The sequence below is a fragment of the Loxodonta africana genome, chromosome 4 (genome assembly GCF_030014295.1).
Source record: "Loxodonta africana isolate mLoxAfr1 chromosome 4, mLoxAfr1.hap2, whole genome shotgun sequence".
In the NCBI taxonomy this organism is placed as follows: Eukaryota; Metazoa; Chordata; class Mammalia; order Proboscidea; family Elephantidae; genus Loxodonta; species Loxodonta africana.
In genome coordinates this window covers 188,056,036-188,071,116 of record NC_087345.1, presented here as the reverse complement: position 1 = coordinate 188,071,116, position 15,081 = coordinate 188,056,036, and the positions used below count along the sequence as shown (strand labels likewise).

The following is a 15,081-nucleotide window of genomic DNA, read 5'->3' as shown; positions in this document are numbered from 1 at the left end:
TCCAAAGAGGAAAAAGAGGAATCAGAGAAAAGCCAAACAAATATCCAAAGAGAGTTTGCCATAGTGAATCGATGCCCTTTTTTTCTCAACATACCAAAGACTCTACTTACTGTGGGGGGAACCTATCAGTTTCCTGATCATTAAGTCAGAAAATGAACTCTTTCTTCTCCCTTACTCACCACATCCCGTCCAACTGTGCTCCTGAGTATGTCCTGCATCCATTCAATCCTGTGCAGCCTTACAAACGCGCTGGGATCAGGCTCTCAGCAGCTCTCCTTTGTATTAATCCTTGCTTTCTACTATGAATATTTACATATATATGTATATATATAAGCATCCTCAACCTGATTAGACAAGCTCTACTGTTCTCCCCATTTTCTACGTAAGGAAACTGAGTCAAACGGTAATTAACAAATCTGCTTAAGGTCACACAGCTAACCAGTGGTGAGGTGAGGACTCCGACATGTACTGGAGGCCTGTGCTCTCACCTGTCAATAGTGCAACTATGATGCCTTACTAACATTTCTGACTGAATGTTTTCTCTTTGGTAGGCACTGTTCTAGGCTCTGAGGATGCAGTGACCAAAACACAAACTTCTTGACCTCAAGAAGGTCAGAATCACCGGTCTTATCCTCATCGAATGCACGAAAAAAAACTACCTAAGTAAAAAAATTGACCATGTCCCTCTTGTATCTAAAGTTGTTTGATGTTTCCCACAACAGACAGCATTCAGGTTAGGCTCACTGGTAACATGGCACACCAAGCTTCCATGATCCAACCTAGGCTAGAGCACCTCTCCAGCTCCCTCTCCTCATGGAATTCCTTTCCCTGACATCACAATCTAGTAACTTCCCTTTACTTAGAGGTCACTGAACACATAAGATTGCTTTCAATACTCTGCCTTTATCCTAACTGGTTTCTCTACTTAAAATATTTCTCTTTTCCTTACCTCCCCTCTCCTACCTATTCACCAACTCTCACTATATTCTAAGTCTCAGTCCAAGAAAATCTGCCTTTAAGAAACTTTCCAGGGCCCACTTCAGCTGAGTAATTTCCCTATCTCATGTATAATCTGAGAACTTGACACTTAACCTCTATTAGAGCATTTAACCACCCTGAACTGTAATTATGAGTGTTTCTTAAAGGTAGGAACTCTTTTGCAACTGTATACCAAAAAACTGGCAATTTTCTTTCCACGTAAATTTTCTCCTCTGAAGTCAATCCTGAAGTTCACCCTTCAGCCAAAGATTAGACAGGCCTTTAAAACAAACAACACACATAGTTCAACCACGTATATGAAACTGAATGGGCACTCCAGCCCCAAAGCCCAGAGGAGAAGACAGGAAAACTGGACGAACGAAAATGTGTAGCCCGAGGTCAAGAAGGAGAGCCTGTGGACACATCACAGGGTTGGCAATCAATATCACAAAGTAATTTGTGTATTAATTGTTTGATTTGTTCTGTAAACGTTCACCTGAAGTGTAATTTAAAAAAAATTATTTTTAAAAAATGACTAATTTTTATAATACCAAAACCAAGCCCACTGCCGTCAAGTTGATCCCAACTCACAGCCACCCTGCAGGAGGCAGCAGAACTGCCCCATGGGGCTTCCGGGGCTATGAATCTTTCAGAAGCAGACCGCCACATCTTCATCCCCTGGGGCGGCCTCAGAACTGCCCCATGGGGCTTCCGGGGCTATGAATCTTTCAGAAGCAGACTGCCACATCTTCATCCCCTGGGGCGGCCTCTTGGCTTGGAATCACCAACCTTCCGGCTAACAGCCAAGTGCTTTAACCTCTGCATCACCAGGACTCCTCAATTTTTATAATAGTAATTATAAAATTAGTTTTTTTATAGTGAAAGTTTTTATCTCATTTTATACCATTACAGTCATAAATATTTCCAATATATTTCCAAAATATTTACGGATGTAACAGTATGCTGCATGGGATCTGCTTCAAAATTGAAGAGCTTGCCCACAAGTTGAATTGTTGAGGATGAATGACAGGTACTTGGGAGAGTGGCTTACTACATTATTCTTTTATTGTATATGTTTGCAATTTTCCAGAGGAAAAAAGTAAAAAAAATCATTAATATTTTTAAATATAAAGGACAAGAAAGCACATAAAAGAAACCAGAAAAAGAAAAAAACTGAAAAAACTAAGTATTAATCCAAGAGGTCTAACATTCAGTTAATGTATATTCACATTCTACAAAAGGGAAATGACAGAAGATAATCATAAAACTATCCTAGAACTGAACAACATGAGTTTTCAGATTAAAAGGACCTACTGAATACCAGCATATTTGATTTTAAAAACCAGTACCAAGGCACATCTTTAGGACATTTTAGAACACTGGGGATAAGAAAGATCAAAAAAGTTTGCAGAAAACAAAAACAGGTCACAACAAACTACAAATCACGAAGTACTTAGGTTTATCATAGAAGCACTGGAAGCTAGAAAGCAATATAAAGCAATGCTTCCCAAGTTCTCAGGGAAAATGACTACCTAGAATTCTGTATCAAGGAAAACTAACTATTAAGTGTGAGACCAGAATGCAGTGGTCTCAAATAATTTACTTCTCATGCACTGTTTTCTCTTAGAACTCTACGGAGGATATCCTCCATCAGAAGGAGGGAATGGAATAAAACAAGACAGAGGTAAGATCCAGGAAACAGGGGATCAGGAGGGTAGGAACAAGAGCTCTCAGGACAACAGCTACACAGATTTTAACAACAACCTGTCCAGACAGACACAGAACAGCAAAGGGCTCCAGGAAAAAATTCTCCAAGAAAAAAGCAGGATGGGGGAGACTAATTTCCTAAGAGATCACCAAACTATTCCTATAAAAGACCAAACAGTAAATATTTTAGGCTTTGAGGCCCATTTTACTCTGTTGCAACTACTCATCTCAGCCTGTAGCACAAAAGCAGCTATGCACAGTATGTAAAAGGTTGGCTTGGCTGGGTTACAATAAAATTTTATTTACAAAAATAGGCAAAGGCCTACATTACCCTGAGAACAGAAGAACTAGTTGGTGCCCGGCCACAATCGATGACTGCCCTGACAGGGAGCACAACAGAGAACCCCTGAGGGAGCAGGAGATAAGTGGGATGCAGACCCCAAATTTGCATAAAAAGACCAGACTTAATGGTCTGGCTGTGACTAGAGGAATCCCGGCGGTCATGGTCCCCAAACCTTCTGTTGGCACAGGACAGGAGCCATTCCCGAAGACAACTCATCAGACATGAAAGGGACTGGACAGTGGGTGGGAGAGAGATGCTGATGAAGAGTGAGCTATTCGTATCAGGTGGACACTTGAGACTGTGTTGGCATCTCCTGTCTGGAGAGGGGATGGGAGGATAGAGAGAGTTGGAGGCTGCCAAAGTTTTCACGAAAGGAGAGACTGGAAGGGCTGACTCATTAGGGGGAGAGCAAGTGGGAGTAAGGAGTAAGATGTATATTAACTTATATGTGACAGACTGACTTGATTTGTAAACGTTCACTTGAAGCTCAATAAAAGTTAATAAAAAAAAAAAAAATAGGCAAAGGACAGGATCCGGCCTCTGGGCCTTTACCTATCATTTTTGCCCAGTGACAGGAATGGTGGAGAGTTTAGGAATAATTTGGGGAAGGTACATTAAAAACCAAGAGTTAAGCAAAAATTCTTTAGCCAGTACACAAAAAGCATGAATTATAAAAGAAAAACAATGATAAATAATTGGACTTCATTAAAATTAGAAACTCCTGCTCTCAGAATGATACTGATAAGAAAATGAAAAAAACAGACAGACATGAACTGGAAACAATACACGAGATTCTGAATTTGGCACGTGAACTGCCAATTTAAACTCTATAAAAGTTGTTGTTGTGCCACAGAGTAGATTTTCAACTCACAGCGACCTAATGAGACAGAACTGAGCTGCCCCATAGGGTTTCCTAGGCTATCATCTTTACAGGAGCAGATCTTCGGGTCTTTTCTCCCTCAGAGCTGCTGAGTGGGTTCGAACTGCCAACCTTTCAGCAGCCGAGCACTTAACCTTTGCGCCACCAGGGCTCCTTATAAAAGTTAAGAATATGTAAATCATACCTAGAAAATATAGTTGATACTTTTTAAATGTCTAGTCTTAGGATGGAGCCCTGGTGGCGCAGTGTCCAAGAGCCTGACTGCTAACCAAAAGGTCGACAGTTTGAATCCACCAGCCGCTCCTTGCGAATCCCCTGGGGCAGTTCTACTCTGTCCTATAGGGTCGCTATGAGTCAGAACCAACTCAACGGCAACCACTTCGGTTCGGTTTTGGTTTTAGTCTTAGGAAACTCAATTCAGCAATAAAACCTGTTAACTTTATATGTGCCCTAAATTGCATTTTTTTTTCAATTTATTAAAATGCATAAAAGATAACTCAGAATAAGAGTGAGAATGGTTGCACAACTCAAAGAATGTAACTGATGTCACTGAATTGTACGCGTAAAAACCTGAATCGATTTATGTTTTTACTGTATATATTCTCAATAAAAAAAAAGGAAATCATTTTTTAAAGTGCATGAAAGAAAGGCATACAGGTCTTTCTATATGGCACCTAATATTCTACGTGACATTCTGCGATAAATACTCAATAAATTCAAGAATAAATGAATGAATGGCTTATAGGGTTAATGCCAAAAAAACAAACCCGTTGCCACTGAGTCAATTCCAACTCATAGCAACCCTATATTAAAAAAAAAAAAACCCTATAGGACAGAGGAAAACTGCATCATAGGGTTTCCAAGGAGCGGCTGGTGAATTGGAACTGCTGACCTCTTGATTAGCAGACGTAGCTCTTAACCACCGCACCACCAGGGCTCCATAGGGGTAATAAAGCCCACTGTCTTTGACTCGATTCCGACTCATAGCAACCCTACAGGACAGAGCAGAACTGCCCCATAGAGTTTCCCAGGAGTGCCTGGTGGATTTGAACTGCTGACCTTTTTGGTTAGCAGCTGTAGCACTTAGCCACTACACCACCAGGGTTTTCATAGGGGTAATAGGAAGACTAAATAAAATAATGGATTTAAAGGACTCAGTGCAGTACCCGAGTTAATAAAGTTAGTTAACGATTAATAGCTATTATATTTTTTAAAAAGGAGCCCTGGTGGCACACTGATTAAGTGCTAGCTGCTAACGAAAAAGGTTCGCGGTTCAAACCCACCAGCTACTCAGCGGGAGAAAGATGTGGCAGTCAGCCTCCATAAAGATTACAGTTCTACTCTCTCCTATAGGGTCGCGATAAGTCGAAATCAACTTGACGGCTGTGGGTCTGGTTTTTAGGGATATTTAAAAACATAGCTTCTACTATGTGCAGCCAAGTAGTATTTATATAGAATGAGTAGAGCCGGGAGCCTTTCGGGCCCTACCTTCCTAACCCTTGGATTTCATCTACTCTGCAGGACGAGAGTTTCCATCTCTGTGCTCAAGACTCTCTCTCAAACCCAGAACAGCTCCACATCTAATGGACCCCTCAAACTCAACACGCCCATCCTCTTCCAGTATTCCACATCTCAGGAACTGCATCGCCATCCACACAGCTTTTCAAACAAGAAATCTTATTGATCATTCCTGATTCCTCTCTCTCTTACCCTCTTCTACACATCAATCCAATCTTCCAGGGTTGCTGTGTGTCGTCAAGTGACTCCAACTCAAAGTGACCCTGTGTAACAGAGCAGAACTGCTCCATAGGGTTTCCTATGCTGTAATCTTTACAGGAGCAAATCACCAGGTCTTTTCTCCCATATACCCACTGATGGGTTCAAACCTCTGACCTTTCAGTTAGCAGCCAAGCACTTAACCAACTGTGCCACCACGGATCCTTAATCGATCAATAAGCCCTAAGGTCCTACCTTCTAACCATTTCTTAAATCCATCCGCTTCTTCCAGTTCCCACTGCGACCACCCTATTCCAAGCCACCATCTCTTATCTGGACTACTGCAATAGCCTCCTGCATGATCTGCCTGTGTCCTCTTCTGTCTTCTTTGTATAGTCCTTATACCATCACCAGTATAAGCCTTCCAAATGCAAATGTGATTATATCATACTCTCTGCTTCGAAGTCTTGAAAAATATTAATTTACAACCTTTGCATTTACCAAATATTTCATAGTTGAAGAAAAAAACTCTTCAGCAGTTTCTTCTTAATGTATCACTCTAACACACAACCTTTATGATAAGTCAATACATATTTTACTAATATCCTGACAACAAAGATTTCAAAATCAGTTACCAGTTCCAAGAGAATAGCTAGGTAACCTAAGGTAAAGTTGAAAATGGGGAAGCAACCTGGAAAATCAAATTGGTAAACTACCCAGATTTCTGATTTCTTTTTCTATTCTAAGTTCTTATTTGTTCTTTAAGTTTTATCCCTCACTACACATACTTTACTCCTCAGAATATGTAGGCTGACTTTTCACTAAGCTTCTTCCTCTTCTCCTGAGAATCTATAACTTTCCAGTAAGTTTTAAGTTTCTGAGGTTGTAACAGAGCTCAAAAATAACATAGCACTGCCTCGAAGTATTATGTATCAACAGAGCCTGACAAAATTCCCACACACAAAAAAGTTCGAGGTGGAGCCAAGATGGCAGAATAGACAGACGCTTCTATAGAGCACTCTATGCAACAAAGACCCAAAAAAACAAGTGAAACGAGTATATTTGTGACATGCTGGGAGCCCTGAGCATCAAAGGCAAGCTTAGACAACGAACTGAGGAGCAGGGGAAGGAAGAGGCCGTTCAGAGGAGGAGAGGAGTTACTGGGCCTGAATTGCAGGGAGCCCTCAGGCACCATTCCCAGAGCGGCGGCAGCGGGCTGGTCCTAGGGATCGGTCGCAGTTTCCTCAGAGAGAAGCAGCAGCCACACAGCCCACTCACACCTCCGGAACCTGAGGAGAAGGGCGCTCTCGGCAAAAGTGCTGCTCCCTACCTCCAACCCAGCTTCAGCAGCTGAATCCCTAGGCCTGAGATAGACCCTGGTGAGCACCTGCAGCCACGCTCCCGGCCCTGGGGAAGGAAAAAATTTCCAACTGGGGGAAAAAATAATTTGCCAGCTCCATTGACTGGGGGGAGCTCAGGACAGAAGCAGCTCCTATCCAGGCATAAACCATACGTGGACCTTGAGCACCTTTCCCTTCTGCATGGACCTGTGTGGGCCTATTTCGGGAGAATAGGCCCTTGTTGGCAAACTCCAACCATTTCAGCAGTGCGGTGGAGAGGTGGGCGTTTGACATTTAACATTGCTTTGCCTATTAAACAAGGTCCTCACCTACCCACAATAGGGACCTAAGGACTGGTGGCTCCACTTGGGTTGCCCAGCCACCTGCGACAGGGGCCCAGGGATAACTGGTACCTCCCAGTCCTTACAACAAAATCTTTGGGTGTCCATGGTCCCTCTGCACAGCCCACCCACCAGCACGCTCTACGGAAGAGACATGTTTTCCTCAGAGACACTTGGGGTCGGTTCTCAGCCCCCTGCCTTGTTCAGAGTGTGACCCCCTGCTGCATTTAGATACAGGTATATACACCAATCACCCCTGCCCTCTAAGACTGTAGGACAGAGCCTGTACCACACACTTGATATCAGCTACCTGGAAACCTGAGCTGAATTCATACAAGAAAACTGAATGAACTCCTAGACTGATATACCTGATAACAGCTCTAGCCAGCTGGGGACAGGACACCAGAGCTCCAAAGGTGAAAATAATCAAGCTAGCTCACTCAAGCAACCCATAGGGGTATACCAAAACAAAGCAAGCAGCTATGACACAGTAAGCAAGCATTAACTAATACAACTTATTGATGGCTCAGAGACAATAGTCAATATCAAGTCACATAAAGAAACAGACCATGATCACCTCAACAGGCTCTCAAAACAAAGAATCCAGGGATCTTCTAGATGAAAGTGCATTCCTGGAATTACCAGATGCAGAATACAAAAGTTTAATATACAGAACCCTTCAAGACATCAGGAAGGAAATGAGGCAATACGCAGAACAAGCCAAGGAACACACAGATAAAGCAACTGAAGAACTCAGAAGGATTATTCAGGAACATAATGAAAAAGTTTAATAAGCTGGAAAAATCCATAGACAGACGGCAATCAAAAATTCAGAAGATTAAAAATAACATTACAGAATTAGATAACTTAAGAGAAAGTCAGAGGAGCAGAAATGAGCAAGTAGAAGCTAGAATTTCTGAACTCAGAGATAAATCACTTGGCACTAATATATTTAAAGAAAAATCAGATAAAAGAATTAAAAAAAATGAAGAAATCCTAAGAATCATGTGGGACTCTATCAAGAGAAATAATCTACGAGTGATTGGAGTACCAGAACAGGGAGGGATAACAGAAAATACAGAGAAATTGTTGAGGATTAGTTGGCAGAAAACTTCCCTGATAATGTGAAAGATGAGAAGTTATCTATCCAAGGTGCTCATCGAACTCCACACACGGTAGATGTTAAAAGAAAGTCCCCAAGACATATTATAATCGACCTTGCCCAAACCAAATATAAGGAGACAATTATAAGAGCAGCGAGGGATAAAAGACAAGTCACCTACTAGGGAGAGCCAATAAGAATAATCTCGGACTACTCGACAGAAACCATGCAGGCAAGAAGGCAATGAGATGACACATTTAAAAAATTGAAGGAAAAAATTGCCTGCCAAGAATCAAACACCCATCAAAACTGTCTCTTAAATACGAAGGTGAAATTAAGACATTTCCAGATAAACACAAGTTGAGAGAATTCGTAAAAAACAAACCAAAACTACACGAAATACTAAAGGGAGTTCTTTGATTAGAAAATCAATATCAGGTATCGACCCAAGACTAGAACACTGGGCAGAGCAACCAGAAGACAACCCAGACAGGAAAATTCAAAAAAAAAAAGCAAGATTAAAAAAAAAAAAAGCCCAACACAGGGTGGCGGCAACATTATTATATAAGAGAAGACAACATTAAAATAACAAAGGGGGACTAAGATCTAATCATACACCTTCCATATGGAGAGGAAGATGCGGCAATACAAAGAAATAAAAGTTAGTTATAAATTTAGAAAAATAAGGGTAAATAATGAGGTAACCACAAAGAAGACAAACTATCCTACTCATCAAAATAAAATACAAAGGAAAAATACGGACTCAGCAGAAAAAAAATCAACAACAACAAATGAGGAAAGGACAATATATAAAGAAAATCTAATCAGCACATAAAATCAAGTGGGAAAACGCTCTCAACAAACAAAAAAAGACATCAAAATGATAGCACTAAATTCATACCTATCCATAATTACCCTGAATGTAAATGGACTAAATGCACCAATAAAGAGACAGAGAGTGGCAGAATGGATTAAAAAACAAGATCCGTCTATATGCTGCCTAAAAGAGACACACAGTAGACTTAGAAACAAAAACAAACTAAAACTCAAAGGATGGAAAAAATATATCATGCAAACAACAATCAAAAAAGAGCAGGAGTGGCAATATTAATTTCTGACAAAATAGACTTTAAAGTTAAATCCATCAGAAAGGATAAGGAAGGACACTATATAATCATTAAAGAGACAATACACCAAGAAGAAATAACCATATTAAATATTTATGCACCCAATGACAGGGCTGCAAGATACATAAAACAAACTCTACCAGCATTGAAAAGTGAGATAGACAGCTTCACAATAATAGTAAGAGACTTCAACACACCACTTTCGGTGAAGGACAGGACATTGAGAAAGAAGCTCAATAAAGACACCGAAGATCTAAAGGCCACAATCAACCAACTTGACCTCGTAGACATATATAGAACACTCCACCCAACAGCAACCAACTATACTTTCTTTTCTAGTGCACATGGAACATTCTCTAAAACAGACCACATATTAGGTCATAAAGCAAGCCTTAGCAGAATCCAAAACACTGAAATATTACAAAGCATTTTCTCCGACCATAAGGCCACAAAAGTGGAAATCAGTAACAGGAGAAGCAGGGAAAAGAAATCAAACACTTGGAAACTGAACAATACCCTGCTCAAAAAAGACTGGATTATAGAAGACATTAAGGATGGAATAAAGAAATTCAGAGAATCCAATGAGAATGAAAACACTTCCTATCAGAACCTTTGGGACACAGCAAAAGCGGTACTCTGCGGTCAATTTATATCAATAAATGCACACATCCAAAAAGAAGAAAGGGCCAAAATCAAAGAATTATCCCTACAACTTGAACAAATAGAAAGAGAGCAACAAAAGAAACCCACAGGCACCAGAAGAAAACAAATAATAAAAATTAGAGCTGAACTAAATGAAATAGAAAACAGAAAAACAATTGAAAGAAATAACAAGACCAAAAGCTGGTTTTTTTAAAAACTCAACAAAATTGATAAACCATTGGCCAAACTGACAAAAGAAAAATAGGAGAGGAAGCAAATAACCTGAATAAGAAATGAGATGGGCGATATTACAACAGACCCAACTGAAATTAAAAGAATCATATCAGATTACTATGAAAAACTATACTCAAACGAATTTGAAAATCTAGAAGAAATGGATGAATTCCTAGAAACACACTACCTACCTAAACTAACACAAACAGAGGTAGAACAACTAAATAGACCCATAACAAAAGAAGAAATTGAAAAGGTAATCGAAAAACTCCCAACAAAAAAAGCCCTGGTCAGGACGGCTTCACTGCAGAATTCTACCAACTTTCAGAGAAGAGTTAACACCACAAACACTAAAGGTATTTCAGAACATAGAAAAGGATGGAATACTACCAAATTCATTCTATGAAGCTACCGAATCCCTGATACTAAAACCAGGTAAACACACCACAAGAAAAGAAAATTATAGACCTATATCCCTCATGAACTTAGATGCAAAAATCCTCAACAAAATTCTAGCCAATAGAATTCAAAAACATATCAAAAAAATAATTCACCATGACCAAGTGGGATTCATACCAGGTATGTAGGGATGGTTCAACATCAGAAAAACAATTAATGTAACCCATCACATAAATAAAAGACAAGAATCACATGATTTTATCAATTGATGCAGAAAAGGCATTTGACAAAGTTCAACACTCATTCATGATAAAAACTCTCAGCAAAATAGGAATAGAAAGAAAATTCCTCAACATAATAAAGGGCATTTATACAAAGCCAACAGCCAACATCACCCTAAATGGAGAGAGCCTGAAAACATTCCCACTGAGATCGGGAACCAGACAAAGGATGCCCTTTATCACCACTCTTATTCATCATTGTGCTGGAAGTCCTAGCCAGAGCAATTAGGCTAGATAAAGAAATAAAGTGCATCCAGATTGGCAAGGAAGAAGTAAAAGCATCTCTATTTGCAGATGACATGATCTTATACACAGAAAACACTAAGGAATCTTCCAGAAAACTACTGAAACTAATAGAAGAGCTCAGCAAAGTATCGGGATACAAGATAAACATAGAAAACTCAGTTGGATTCCTCTATAACAAAAAGAACGTAGAAGAGGAAATCACCAAATCGATGCCATTTACAGTAGCCCCCAAGAAGATAAAATACTTAGGAATAAATCTTACCAGAGATGTAAAAGACTTATACAAAGAAAACTATAGTACACTTCTGCAAGAAACCAAGAGACTTAGATAAGTGGAACAACATACCTTGCTCATGGATAGAAGACTTAACATTATAAAAATGTCTATCCTACCAAAAGTGATCTACACATTTAATGCAATTCCGATCCAAATCCCAACGACATTCTTTAATGAGACGGAGAAACAAATCACCAATTTCATACAGAAGGGAAAGAGGCCAGGATAAATAAGACATTACTGAAAAAGAAGAACAAAGTAGGAGGCCTTACTTTACCTGATTTTAGAACCTATTATACCGCCACAGTAGTCAAAACAGCCTAGTACTTGTACAACAACAGACACAAGGACCAATGGAACAGAATTGAGAATCCAGACATAAATCCATTCACGTATGAGCAGTTTATATTTGACAAAGGCCCCAAAACAGTTAAATGGGGAAAAGACAGTCTTTTTAACAAATGGTGCTGGCATAACTGGATATCCATCTGCAAAAAAATGAAACAAGACCCATACCTCACTCCATGCACAAAAACTAACTCAAAATGGATCAAAGACCTAAATATAAAATCTAAAACGTTAAAGATCATGGAAGAAAAAATAGGGACAACGTTAGGAGCCCTAATACATGGCATAAACAGTACAGAAAACATCATTATGAACGTAGAAGAAAAACTAGATAACTGGGAGCTCCTAAAATTCAAACACCTATGCTCATCCAAAGACTTCACCAAAAGAGTAAAAAGACTACCTACAGACTGGGAAAAAGTTTTTAGCTATGACATTTCTGATCAGCGCCTGATCTCTAAAATCTACGTAATACTACAAAAACTCAACTGCAAAAAGACAAACAACCCAATTAAATAATAGGCAAAAGATATGAACAGACACTTCACTAAAGAAGACATTCAGGTAGCTAACAGATATATGAGGATATGTTCACAATCATTAGCCATTAGAGAAATGCAGATCAAAACTACCATGAGATTTCATCTCACTCCAACAAGGCTGGCATTAATCCAAAAAACACAAAATAATAAATGTTGGAGAGGCTGTGGAGAGACTGGAACACTTCTACACTGCTGGTGGGAATGTCAAATGGTACAACCACTTTGGAAATCGATTTGGTGCTTCCTTAAAAAGCTAGAAATAGAACTACCATACGATCCAGCAATCCCACTCCTTGGAATATATCCTAGAGAAATATGAGCCTTTACACGAACAGATATATGCACACCCATGTTCATGACAGCACTGTTTACAATAGCAAAAACATGGACGCAACCAAGGTGCCCATCATTGGATGAATGGATAAATAAATTGTGGTATATTCGCACAATGGAATACTATGCATTGATAAGGAACAGTGAGGAATCTGTGAAACATTTCATAACATGGAGGGACCTAGAAGGCACTATGCTGAGTGAATTAGTCAGTTGCAAAAGGACAAATATTGTATAAGACCACTATTATAAGAACTTGAGAAACAGTTTAAACTGAGAAGAAAACATTCTTTTGTGGTTACGAGAGGGGAGAGGGAAGGGAGGGTGGGAGAGAGACATTCACTAATTAGATAGTAGATAAGAACTACTTTAGGTGAAGGGAAAGACAGCACACAGTACAGGGGAGGTCAGCACAATTGGACTAAACCAAAAGCAAAGAAGTTTCCTGAATAAACTGAATGCTTCGAAGGCCAGCGTAGCAGGGGCAGAGGTCTGGGGACCATGGTTTCAGGGGACATCTAAGTCAATTGGCATAATAAAATCTATTAATAAAACATTCTGCATCCCACTTTGGAGAGTGGCATCTGGGGTCTTAAATGCTAGCAAGCAGCCATCTAAGATGCATCAATTGGTCTCACCCCACCTGGATCAAAGGAGAATGAAGAACACCAAGGACATAAGGTGATTACGAGCCCAAGAGACAGAAAGGGCCCCATGAACCAGCAACTATATTATCCTGAGACCAGAAGAACTAGATGGTGCCCGGCTATAACTGATGACTGCCCTGACAAGGAACACAACAGATAACACCTGAGGGAGCAGGAGAGCAGTGGGATGCAGGCCCCAGATTCTCGTAAGACCAGACTTAATGGTCCGACTGAGACTGGAAGGACGCCGGTGGTCATGGCCCCCAGACCTTCTGTTGCCCCAGGACGGGAACCATTCCCGAAGCCAACTCTTCAGACGTGGATTGGACTGGAAAATGGGTTGGAGAGGGATGCTGGTGAGGAGTGAGCTTCTTGGATCAGGTGGGCACTTGAGACTATGTTGGCATCTCTGCCTGGAGGGGAGATGAAAGGGTGGAGGGGGGGTTAGAAGCTGGCGAAAAGGACACGAAAAGAGAAAGTGGAGGGAGAGAGCAGGCTGTCTCACTAGGGGGAGAGAAATTGGGAATGTGTAGCAAGGTGTATGTGGTTTTTGTGTGAGAGACTGACTTGATTTGTAAACTCGCACTTAAAGCACAATAAAAATTATTTTAAAAAGATAAAAAATAAATATAGAAAAAAGTTCTAAAAAACAAGTTACTAGTACAGTAAAATATAAAGATATAACTTTGTCAAGACTGGATGGATTTTAATTTGAGGTGATACTGCTCCTCATTTATACATTTTCATATAAATAAGTGATTTGAATAATTATATTCCAGTCAGTAAAGCAGTTACAGTATCTCAAAAGATTCCATTTTAGGTAAGGAACTGAAGTTGGTGCATAATAAGTACTTTATTTGAAGTATAAATTATATTAGTAAAATATATAATCATGTTTTATTTTAACTTATTGGTCTGTGTGCCTACAGCTTAACTAATGATAAAAATGCCACATTTTAATTGCCTTCCAAAGTGTAATTAACATGAAGATAAATGGCTAAATAGTTAATGCTGTGATTCTCAATTCAGTAAACAAAACAAGAAACATCCTGAATGACTTTTCATTTTAATATTGATCATTACCAGCAATAAAAATGTGGCAGTCTCAAAAATTATCAATAAAGTATAATACAGTGGCCTAAATTGCTTTCAGATAAATCTAGATAGCAAAATGTGTTTTTATTTCAGTGGCATTTAGTGGGCTTAGGGCAGGTTATATTCTAAGTATACAAAATGAGGAAAATATTTAAGACCCAATAAGGAGCACTATTAGCTTTGCATTATCCTCAATGTCCACAGGTAGACCCAAAGCTAACAAGCTTACTGCACATCTAGTTAACTCAGTGGTTGCTCTGCCGCTGGTGCACACTCACTAAAAATGCTGCCACTCCTTCATATTAAAACAACCTCCAAGAATGTATCTAAACACTTGAATCATGCTGTATCAAATGAGTGCGCCATTACAGATAACCAAGGGATAGCTTTGTTACCTGGAGGTTCGGGGTGCAATGCTTTTTGTTGCAATAGGACTAATATCATTTCCATCATGACTCTGTTCAGAATTTCTAGTTTATGGCTTTTTTTTTTTTTTTAAAGGA

The 15,081-nt window shown here is 39.6% G+C and overlaps 1 protein-coding gene across 5 annotated transcripts in view; it reads right to left on the bottom strand.

Moving 5' to 3' along the window:
* CUL2 (cullin 2) overlaps window positions 1-15,081 on the bottom strand; it is a 131,437-nt gene that overhangs the window by 101,529 nt on the left and 14,827 nt on the right. The window contains exon 2 of one of the 5 annotated variants that reach the window (XM_064285096.1): window positions 13,753-13,896. The exons of the other annotated variants lie outside the window; for them this stretch is intronic. The gene's annotated coding sequence lies outside the window, so the exon portion shown is untranslated. The remainder of the gene's footprint in view (window positions 1-13,752; window positions 13,897-15,081) is intronic. 5 annotated transcript variants of the gene reach the window in all.